The sequence below is a fragment of the Aethalodelphis obliquidens genome, unplaced genomic scaffold (genome assembly GCF_003676395.1).
Source record: "Aethalodelphis obliquidens isolate GAN/ISIS:26980383/991018 unplaced genomic scaffold, ASM367639v1 scaffold75, whole genome shotgun sequence".
Lineage (NCBI taxonomy): Eukaryota > Metazoa > Chordata > Mammalia > Artiodactyla > Delphinidae > Aethalodelphis > Aethalodelphis obliquidens.
The window spans coordinates 7,834,149-7,845,442 of NW_020838019.1; the positions used below are offsets into that span (position 1 = coordinate 7,834,149).

Here is an 11,294-nt window from a genome sequence, read left to right on the forward strand (position 1 = left end):
CTCCAGAAAATTGCTGAGTGAGAAAAGTCAATTCCAAAAGGTTATATACTATATGATTCCATTTATATAACATCCTTGAAAAGAAAAAATTATAGAAATGGAGAACAGCCTAGTGGTTGCTATGGTTAAGGAAGGGGAGCAGGACAGAAGCAGCTATGGATACACAAGGGCAACATGAGGAATCCTTGTGCTGAAGGAACTGTTCTGTATTTTGGCTGTACTGATGCCAATGTCCAGGTTGTGATATGGCACCATACACCATACTATTTGGGGAAACTAGGTAAAGGGTACAAAGGACCTCTCCATTATTTAGTACAACTGCATGTGAAATCTATAATGATCTCAAAATACTAAGTTTAATTAAAAATAAAAAAGAAACACTCTAGCCTAATAAATTTACTTTGCCATATGGAGACCTGAGCTTAAGAATTTATCATAGCACTTTCTTTGTAAAAACTACAGAAGTGGATGAAGTACGAACTGGGTCATTTACAAAACAGTTACTCACAACTGCTTCTTCGAGTGTCATGAGCATCTGTGAATCTCCCCAGTTCCCTCGCTAAGGGCCACCTCTAGTGACACATACCCCTTGACAGCGTTCACACCACAGAAGCCAGAGGCCTGCCTACCACAGAGGAATCCTTCCATTTTCCTACAGCCACCACAAAGGCCACAACAAGGAATTTCCCAATGGCAAGGCAAACGGTCATTATTCAGTCTCCCCAAATGTAAGAACTCTGTGAAAGACTGGATGTCAACCTTCTTTACATAACAAATGCTCAAACACGTAACAAATGCTCTGCCAGTTATGATTTTTATCTTGTATCTGAGTTGAGCTAATAGATTTTTTGAGAAGAAAATGTTCTATTCCAGAGGGACTAATATAGAGAATTAAAATATATATAAGGATACCTTTCAAGTCTTTTTTCTCCCATAAATATAATACAGTCACATTAGAAAGTGATTTTAAACCTATTCTAATGATATCAGATTGCCAGAAGAATTGCTAGGTTGGAGAATGTGATTTTTTTTTTTTTTGGAACGCTCTTTTTCAGGTATAAACATTCATTCAATCCAATAAAGTCGTTTTAGAAAAAGAGTCAACATATAAAATTGATTTTATTTTTTCTATACTTTGATTAAAACAGATAGCACTTGGTAATACATTACAACGCTAAGCATGTCAAATAAAATTGGTGATCTAGAAGGGCATAACCTTCTTCTGCACGACAACTGTGGATTTTAAGTGGAAAAATACTGTAATCTATAAATAAGAACATCCAAAACATATTTAAACCACTTGAGCACTTGATTTTTCCATGGCCTTTGCATCTAGACTGAACAGACCACAGGAAATTTCAGACTGACAGCTGAATCTAAAAGAAAAAAGAAATCCATTTAGTTGCCATGATCATTGTCACCACCAGTCCCTAATATCTTCTTATACTTCACCAACCTCACTTAACTTTGCCCTGTTGCTTTATGCTTGGGAGAAAGACAAATCACTAATCAATTATGCACACTAATTTAAAATGCTACCTTTAGGAGGCATTTTGATACCTTAGGAATAGGGGTATTTCCTCTAACTGCTTACTTTTAAACATTTTCGATAACACCTTAGGCAGGATGCACTGAACATTTGCAAACACTTAAAAATGCTACAGTCTACATAGACTATCAAACTGCGCCCCAAAAGTGGCGGTACAATTCTGCAACTGGTTGAGGTCACATGGAAAATAGAATTATATGCTAATTTGTTCCTATATTAAGTTATCATAGAAGGTCATACCAAGCACAGTAAAATGAATTCTGGAAAAAAAATTAACTAAGTAGATTGGTATGTACCGTATCAAAGTAAACTGTTTATCTTAATAGATACAAATACAAGAAAGATTTTTAAAACAGAGGCATTTTTCTCCTTTTCAAAAAAGTAAATGTTTTAACCAACCCCAGGCAATGACTTGCATGATTTAAAAACACTTTATCTAAATAGTTTTTCCTTAAAGGAGAACAAGGGCAAGATTTTTTTTCCCCAAGGGGAGAAAAGAAATGGAAAAGGGCAGAGTATCCAAAAGAGAATAATTTCCTCAGAAAAAGCTTTACTTTATCTACGTATTTATTGAATTTTATTCACGTAAATAGTTCTGCACATGTACTATAAAATGAACAGATAGGTTTAAACTAAATGATGGGGTCAGGAGGTACTTACCATATACATTTATTATTTTACTCCAAAATAAACTAAACAACAATATAGATGTTTTCCTTAACGTAGATTTGTATGAAGAAAATACGCTTCATTTAAAAAAACTATTGAGGAAGAAAATCTATATTCATTTTTTTCTGGAGGGCACATCTATAGATAGGCCTTAACCACAGATAAGTTCTAAGGATAAAGTATCAACTTAGAAAACTATAAACCAAATTAATGGTTGAAGAATTCGGGCTACCAGTTTCATATGTGATGCTAGTGCAACCTTTATATTTCTATTTTCAAAGGTCCTTTATAGAAAAAAGGAAAAAATTGGGGGGAGGGGGTGATGGAGAACTAAAATCTTACATTTGAAACCAAGGGACCAGTATTTTATAAAGCATCCAGCTTATTGCAGGACACAACTAAGAAGAGTAACAGAGATCATCTGTGTCACACCCTCAGGCAAATTCCTGGGAAAAATAAAACGATAATTTTCTGTTCTAGAGTCTATCCTATTTTCCATTAAAAGATATGTTTATATTTTTCATTTTATTGCAACATTTCCAATGCAATGCTACAAAAGAACTAGCACTGACAAAGAGCCATCTGAATTTTCTTTAAATCATAACTCATTTTTAATTTCTAAAGGGACTTTACCTATTGCTTTCAATAAAATTTTGTTACTATTAGTTATCATAAAATACGTTAGGTTCCCATGGAATACAAGTTAGACATCTTCAAATACTGACTTTTCTACTATATATTATGGGCATTGTCTACCCTATTTTCTCCTTACCAAGTCAGATATGGAGATACTTAGTCAGGCATAAGATCTTTGGCTTCTTGATGAACTATAAAATAAAGCAATATACTACTTTATTATCATTCTTGTTTGAAGGACCTTACGTATTGGGATCTTAATCCATTAAAAAGTTGAGAATTACATTTGAAAAGGGTGGGCGGAAGTCTGACAAAAATGAAAACATGCAATGATGCCTAAAATATCAGGGCTTAAGTAAATTAATCTTCATTCCCACTGAAAGCAGTCTGATGTCCAGGGACAAGGAATTATTCTACCATAACACACAGCACATTAAATACTACAATAGACCCATTTGAAATGTCTTAAGATAATTATTATGTCATCTACAAATGATTGTATATAGACTTATATTTTAATATTCAATACCAGAGGTTCTAACGCAAAATATGCTGAAATGGTAAATACATTAATTTGGTTCAAGATAAGAGCAAGCAAATCAGTAGCTATTCTATGACTGAAAGTAAGACTCCAAATAAGATCTGAAAAAGAATCGATAAAAGCAAGGGCAAAATATTTGGACCCTGGTTATCACAAACAACACTATCATTCCTGATGGTTTGCATATAAAACTCCTTATCTCCACTAGTTAGTTGAAAAGAATGAAAAGCTTCTTACAACCAGCTAAAAAGAAAGTCTTTACCATGCTCCTTGAAAAAGCTCATTTTCACATTACTCAGGCTTCATTATGCTAAATCAATATTCGTTTAGTCACTGGGGTTATTGACATATTTTAAAATAAAAGTATACCCTTCAGCTACTGCACTCATTACAGGTAATTTGTCTTGTCAGAGAGCAGGGAATATTATCCTAGTCTTTCAGGGGCTGACAGCCCGTGGAAATACCTCCCCATGGTTACAACTGTAAATAATTTTAAGGTAAAATATTGAAAAATCAATGACTGTTTCCTGCAATCTGTCACAAACAAATCAATCATAATCTGTACTGCCAGAGAGTATGATTTGAAGGAGATGGGAGCAGATGTAATTCTTGGCTGGAATCTCTCATTTCAAAATCACTTCACATAATGGTGTCATCATTTAAACACTTAACAGTCAGTGCAACTGCCACTGTAACATCTAGTTGGACAAAACCACAAGGAGGAGGAGGAGAAAATGCCATCACTATTACGTTAACAAATATTTAATTTAAATGGTTACTGCATTAGTAAATTTCAGCCGAAAACAGTTTTACCTGCCCCCTTTCACAGTTTTAAATTAATCAAGGATGCTTTTCTGTGTACTAATGTTTAATAAATTAGTCCATGTCTAAAGTACGTATTCTTTTTATTTTAAAAGTCCATTATAGAGAACAAAATTTGGAATTAATAAATAAATCATTTGGATTGTAGAATATCCATAATTCTATCTATAAACAAAGACAAAAAATAGTGTCACAGATGTCAAGATTATACTTTTAAAGTAGCTTTAAAGGTCACAGTTGCCCAGATATTAAATTTTATATTTTCCTTCTATTAATAAATATTACATTTCAACTTTGTAATACTGTAGCACATTTTAGAATGACCAGCAAGACCTAGTCAATTCAAAAATACCCTTGCATTCCATACACAAGCTACACCATAGATTGATATTTTAAAAGCCAGAGTAATAACCCAAGTATATGAAGTGTAAAAGTTGGTCAAGGACATAATATTGAATTGTTCTGCAAATGTAAACTGCCTTCCAAGTAATCACTTTTATATCATTTTTTTTCTAGGCTACATGTTAATAGCTCCTCAGCTGCTTCCAACCTCTACCTAGGCAAGAATAAAAGAATCTAAGATTAGTATATTTCCTCTTCCCATTGTATTAACCAAAAACATCATATGATTTAAAGATTAAAGAGTCCCCTTCTTGAAGGTTTTTGTTTTTAAATGTATATTAGCTCTTTAATAGAAGAAATTGATTTTATCTACTACTGTTGCTTACCAATTTCCCAATTATATAATTAGACATCATAAAGCCCTTTATTATTACATTAATATCCCTCCATAGATATAGTTCAGGGAGTATTTTTGATGACTAGAAAAGTATATCATTTTTCTTAAAAAGGAAAAAAAATGATATAAATACCATTACACAATTTAAGCCTTTATAAACATTCTTAGACATAGCGATTGATAATTTATAAAGGGGTTTGACTCTGTTTTTAATTTAACTTGCATGGGCAATGTAGCAACATAGCATGAAAAGATGGAAGATTTTCTTATTGACACAGATTTTTCATTTTTCATTTTTGTTGTTCAAGAATCTTAGATTCATTCTGTAACACCAGCATTAGGTTTCTGAAACTGGAAAAGCATGTGGGGAAATGATCAAAGATCTCATCCAGAATAAAACAGAGTCCTCCATTCCATGTGAATCCCTGCAACAGCTGCAAAGAAAGCAACAAGCCAACCTAGTGAGAGGAAACGGAAAGTATTACCCATAGCCTAGGATTACACAAAAAATGGAAAGGGACCTAAAGCTGACAACTAGGGAAGGAACCCGTGTGTGGGAGCTCCTGGCCTCCAGTGCGCTAGAGCAGCCCAGGCTGGGCCTGGTGAGCTCTTTGGCAGAGCCCTGGAACCAGTTGTCAACCAGCAAGTCTCCCACTCAGAGCTGGGTGGTGGCTGGCAGTAAACCACCCTGCCGAGAGCACGTTCCCCCAGAGAAGGCAACAAAGCCAGAGAGGTAAATGAGGACAGCTAAGCAACGCGCTCGATGCCTGCACATCAACCACATGCTAAAATGACATCTACTAGAACGGGGTAGGCCACCATCACAGATCTAATTCTCAGAAAGAAGCTATTTTAAGGGTGCTGAGTATGCCTAGATGAGATTTCTCAGCTCTCCCAACATAGCCTATTACCCCAGGAGGAGGAGCTCGAAAACTCAGCACAGGAAAATCAGATTGTTTCCATACCCCAAATTTAAAGAAATTGCTCTCTACTAGATAAAGTTCTTATATGTAATAAAGGCACAGGATTACAGAGGAAAGTATTCTTTTAAAAGAGATAATATTACCTCCCTATCTTCAGAATCTCCTTCTTCCAATAGCCAGTACAGTAGCTCCATTATGGACTGTAGATTCTTAAAGAGAAAAACAGCAAGAGTTAGCTTCATCTTTCCTACCAGTTCGTTCCTTCATTGAATTACAATTTAATTACCAATACTCCAATTGATTTTATTCCTGAATGATATAGTTCTCAAAAAGCATACTCTAGCCATTTCCACTAGAGAACATTTAGTATAACCTTCTCAATTAATCAACCATAACCTATTACTGTTGAAAGGACATGCTTTCTTCATATTTTCAAGAGTGGGGAACCCCCCCTCACACCACCTATTTTATATAAGAGAAGTATCGGTTTTAATACATTTGAATACCATTAATATATAAGAAATAAACATGAATCTTCATAATAAATTTTGGCTAATTACAGATATAAAACTCAACCAATTTGCATATATGTTTAGATTTTTCCTATATTCATCCTTAGGAGGGAAGAAAAATCTAATCCTCCTGTCTTATAAATTCAACAAGTTTACATGTGGTTAAAAAAACAAAACCAAAAACTAAGCTTAAAGGCAAACAAAGAGGAATCAGACTGCTCACTGTTTAACATTTTCTTCATATTTGTGTGTTTCCTAAGTGACTGTAATGCTTCAGCTCTTGGTCATACATGAAGCCCCATAACGCCCAATCAGTGATAGAAGAACACAAGTGTGTTATTTAAAAACAATTATATAACATTAAAAATCACTTTAATACCTTTGAAAGTATCCACAGAGAAGCACTTATTCTACTGCAGGCTGTACTAGAGTTGCCTTCTGTAGAATTAGCTTTTTTTTCTTGGTCATTCAACCATCTTTTTTACTTAAGAAAATATTCTCTATCACTAAATCCAGTACTTGCTCTCCCCACTAGGCAACGCAAATATTCTGCACAGTATTTTTTTTTTCTCATAGCTTTTCTCATCTGCTTGTATTCAGCATCCCCTATTTTGATGAGAAGTGACAAGTTTTGTGCACACCTGTATATCCTTTGTCTTTTTAAAAGAGTTTAGTACCCATGACTAGAGCTGATACTCCCTCTAAGTTTATTCTTAAAAGAACTGGGGTAATGAAAATAATCAAAAACTGTAATTTGATATAAACATTATTTCCTTTAAATAATAATCCTATTTCTATAACATATCGTAACTTTAGTCTTGATTTTTACAAAAAGCACTGAGCTCAAAAGTTTCACTATCCGACGATAACATTAAAAAATAAATGCATTTTAAGTGCATTTCCATGAATCAAAAATTTTCCTACTTACCAATGCATTGGTAAAATTTTAATAATCAAAGGCCTCAAGTGACATTCTCTACATTCTGTACTTAGACCATCCCCATTTCCAATACAAATACTTTGGTAAAACAAACGCTAATGCTATTTTGGGTTTACTCCACACACAAGCACAACTGTGCAGACACTCACTTGCAGATGAGCCTGGGGATGCACAAGGACAAATTTCAGTCAACATTTGGAGGAACCCCATGGTTCAGAAGTGAGCTTAGCTGAAAACATCCAAATGTATTACGGAAACATCATACTTAAAACCTCCACAAAAAATGGAAACGATTCTGTTTAAGGAAACACAGAAGTCTGGTTAAATACTTTAGGGATATTAGATATGAATATCTAATCTAATTTTCTCCAAGGTATCACTCTATATTATCTCAAATAAACAACTGAAGACTGTATCAAGGTGTGGAATATCATTAGCCTGAGAAAAGGCTAGAAAAATGGATTACATAAATGACAACTGCAGGAGAAAATTATATTCTATTCTCTTGAACAAATGTTAAGTGCATCCTTACTCATAAAGATTTAAACTTTAACTACATTTGAATAGACTGGTTTTCAATTTTGAAGCATCTAAGTTAATTTGCCAAGCTAAATTGGTGCTCAGGTATACTCTAGCTATAAAATGCAGATTTATGCAGAAATAAGTCATGAGTATCACACTCCAGAGTAGTGCTAAACCAGAAAGCAAACCAGAGTCATTACTGAACAAGAAAAAAATAATTCCAAGATTTTACATCTTCTTAGAGTGGTATCAGCTGCTATTCTATTAAGGACAACTATTCTCTATAAAACAGCTAACATTTATACCGAAAAGATGTTAAACTACAGGAGCCAACACGATGTAGACGCTGAAGGGAAATACACAAAGATATTGAGATATTACCACACAAAATAGGCTGTGCTATCTCAGAGGTAAAACACTGTTCCAAAATATGATCCTGTTTTCATAATCTGTTTTAAAGAACATGTTTAATTCACTCAGGATTACACGATCTCATTTACTTGCACATTATCAACTGAAGAACACTGACATTTTCCACAAGATTTCTATACTGTAAAAATATATTATATTATTATATATTAATATAGTAATAATTACTTGGTGTTACTTATTAAAACAGATGACAGGTAATTAGCTCATATTCCTATTTCATTTCTTTTAACACAGCATATCAAATTTGAAAATAATGTATGGATAATAGCATTGGGATGCTGATCTTAGCTGCCAGAAAAGAAATTTTTGAAGGGGAGTTGGGGGATAAGTAAAGCAATTATGTCAAAATTAATGCTCTTGTTTTAGTTTCAGCAAACAAATCTACATAAGTCATTCTCTGATTTTAGTTTACCATGTAATGCTCGGCAGCTCATTATCCTTGGAGTCACGAATGAGCTGTGATTCTACACCTGGCCTCTCCGATCATAACGCCTATGGCCTCCTCCACTTTCATTTCCTCTTTCTACAATGAGTTTTAATATTAAATAAAAACACTCACACATCTTACATACACACTGATGGACAGCCAGCTTCCAGGAAATCATGGGCTACAAAGAGAGGGGGGAAATCTTAATGCAATACTTATGTTGAAGGGTATTAGGTGCTGGGTAAGCCAAGGGGTAATATAATCAGCAGCATCCGTCCTGCTATTGTTGTGGCATTTGGTATTCAGAGATTTGAAGTAAAGGACAGTAATACTATTCTAGTGGTCATCCAGGTTATGATTCAGATCCTTAAACTAATAAGAGTCTAAATGCACTATCTTCACTTGCTCATCAATTCAAGTTTACAGAACCACATTTTGGAAGAAATGAAACAGTTTTCTTCTACGTCTGGAAATAAAAACAAGACATTCCATAAAAAATGTAGTTAAGTACCTGACAATAAGAAAAAAGAAATTGTTTTAGATCATTAAAACATTCTAGGAGACTGTCTTCTAAAAAAAGTGAAGGGACATAAATTTCTTATATATTTACCTTTTCATTACAATCCTGTTTCTGCACATTAAGCACGCCTTCCTCTACATATTTTTACTGAACACTAATAAACGTTTGCTTAATAATATACTATGCTATTTATGCTTTTCTTTCTAAATCAGGAACCATTACTCCACAAAGATGGAAGCACAAAAGAAGTCGACAAAGGCATTGCCAAAAAGCCACAAGTAGTATTAATACATGCCAGAACACTTAACACTGAACTATCATTTCTGTCTAAAACTTCTGCTGCCAGAGTGCTGGAAGCTCAAAGACAGGTTTCTATGCAATTAAATTCTCCAAAAGCAAAACTGTACAGAAATATGCCGCCCTTCTTATGTCACCATTTTATAGACAACATTTTCTCAAGATCTTAATTAAGATAACGATGCACACCTGTGTCAACATTCTCTGGCAAGACAGCCTTATCAATCATAATCCTTTAAGTACACTCCAAAGCTGCAAAGCGATATGACAGAAGCAATCTGTTGCCTTTCCTAGCGTCAGTGTTGTGTCTCTCCCACAAGAATGATGAGATCTTTAAAATACAGCAGATCTCCTTTTATGAGTCTTTAAAGTTTTAACTGTAAACAGTCATTACACTAAATAAACAGGAATAACCTCTTTTGCACTTGATTTAAACAATGACAACTGTACAGCCAAAACTCGAAGAGCAAGCTCCACGACCATGTCTTAACAATACAATTGTGGATCTTATTTTAAAGCTCTAAATTTTAAGAGTTATGCCTAACAGGATCCGTGCAGACATGACAAACCAATAAACTCTTAGGAAGTTTTAAAATTAGAATTTTTTTTAAAGTCCTTCATTAAGAACAATCAGGGAATACCTATCCCTAGTGTAAGTTAAAATGTTCGGAAAGATACAAATGCAACAGTAAGCCAAAAACAAAAGGAGTCGTCTTGGTAACCTGGAACCAGAGGGAGTTAGCTCCCACCTCTGCTGCGGGAGAAAGCTTCAGTGACAAGAGACGAGTTAAACTACTGCTAAAAGCACGCAGGCTCCCAAACGGCAAAGCTGATGAATAAAGGAGGAAAAGGGGCGGGGGCGGGGTGGAGAGAAGGGAACGTATCCTTATCGTCACTGCTACCAAGACTAAAAGTTAAAACCTCCGGTTTACCAGCAAAAACGTGAAAGCTTTCACATGAAAACGGAGAAAACCCGCCAGATGTTATCTGAATCCCGTCTGCACGCTAATGATCAGCTCTTCCCTTTCACATATTAACACGAGTCTATCTCAGACGCCGGGCGGCCGTGGCCAGCCGAGCATCAGAGCCATCAATGTGCAAATAAACCAGAAAATAGAGACATCCTTAAGAAATGAGTCTCAAATTTGACGTAGAGCGGAGGTGACAACCACAGCAACAGAACCATAAACTCCATAAATTCTAAATGCCTCAATATCTTGCAGGATTCTCTACAGTCCGTGCACCAAAAAGAAGACAGTAGAAAGAAACGAAGTGGGGGGGGAGGGGGGGTTTGTAAGTATAGTGTGTGTGTGTGTGGGGGTTGCTTAGCTGCCCAGAGTTACATGATGATGTAATGAGAATGTCTGTGTGGACAGACTCAGATTTTCGGTGGCACAAACCTCCACGGCTCCATTTCAGAAATCTCGGACGAGAGCCCAGAGGGTGAAGCCGCCGCGCGTGGATGGAGGGGACACGCCCACGCCCGCCCGCCCGGGGACCGTCACACCATGAGAAGCCCGCCCAACTTTCACGCGGCCCATGCCCACGGAGGCGCGCGGGGCACCGTCGCGTCCGTCCGGTCCACGAGGGGACGCGGACGCGGCTCGAGAGGCAGGAAGCCCGGCCGCAACGGGGCGGGTGCGCGGTGGCATGGAGGACCCGGGGCTCACCTCTCCTCCACGGCGCGGGCGCGCGAGCCGCGGACGCTCCCTCGTGGCTGGCGCGAGCCCCCGGCGGGCGGCGCGCGCGGGCCGCTACAGACCTT

At 36.4% G+C, this 11,294-nt stretch overlaps 1 long non-coding RNA gene across 5 annotated transcripts; it reads right to left on the reverse strand.

The window, feature by feature from the left end:
* Positions 1-1,100: 1,100 nt before the first annotated feature.
* On the reverse strand, positions 1,101-11,288 carry LOC113612328 (uncharacterized). Of its 5 annotated transcripts, none has more exons than XR_003429815.1 (6): positions 11,200-11,247; positions 8,845-8,893; positions 7,481-7,603; positions 6,023-6,088; positions 2,991-3,045; positions 1,101-1,376 (listed from the first exon to the last, which is right to left on the reverse strand). It is a non-coding gene; the product is annotated as an uncharacterized LOC113612328 (long non-coding RNA). The 5 variants fall into 5 exon arrangements; XR_003429816.1 differs by having other exon boundaries at positions 7,481-7,626; positions 11,200-11,214; XR_003429814.1 differs by lacking the exon at positions 8,845-8,893 and having other exon boundaries at positions 11,200-11,288.
* Between the last annotated feature and the right edge of the window lie 6 nt (positions 11,289-11,294).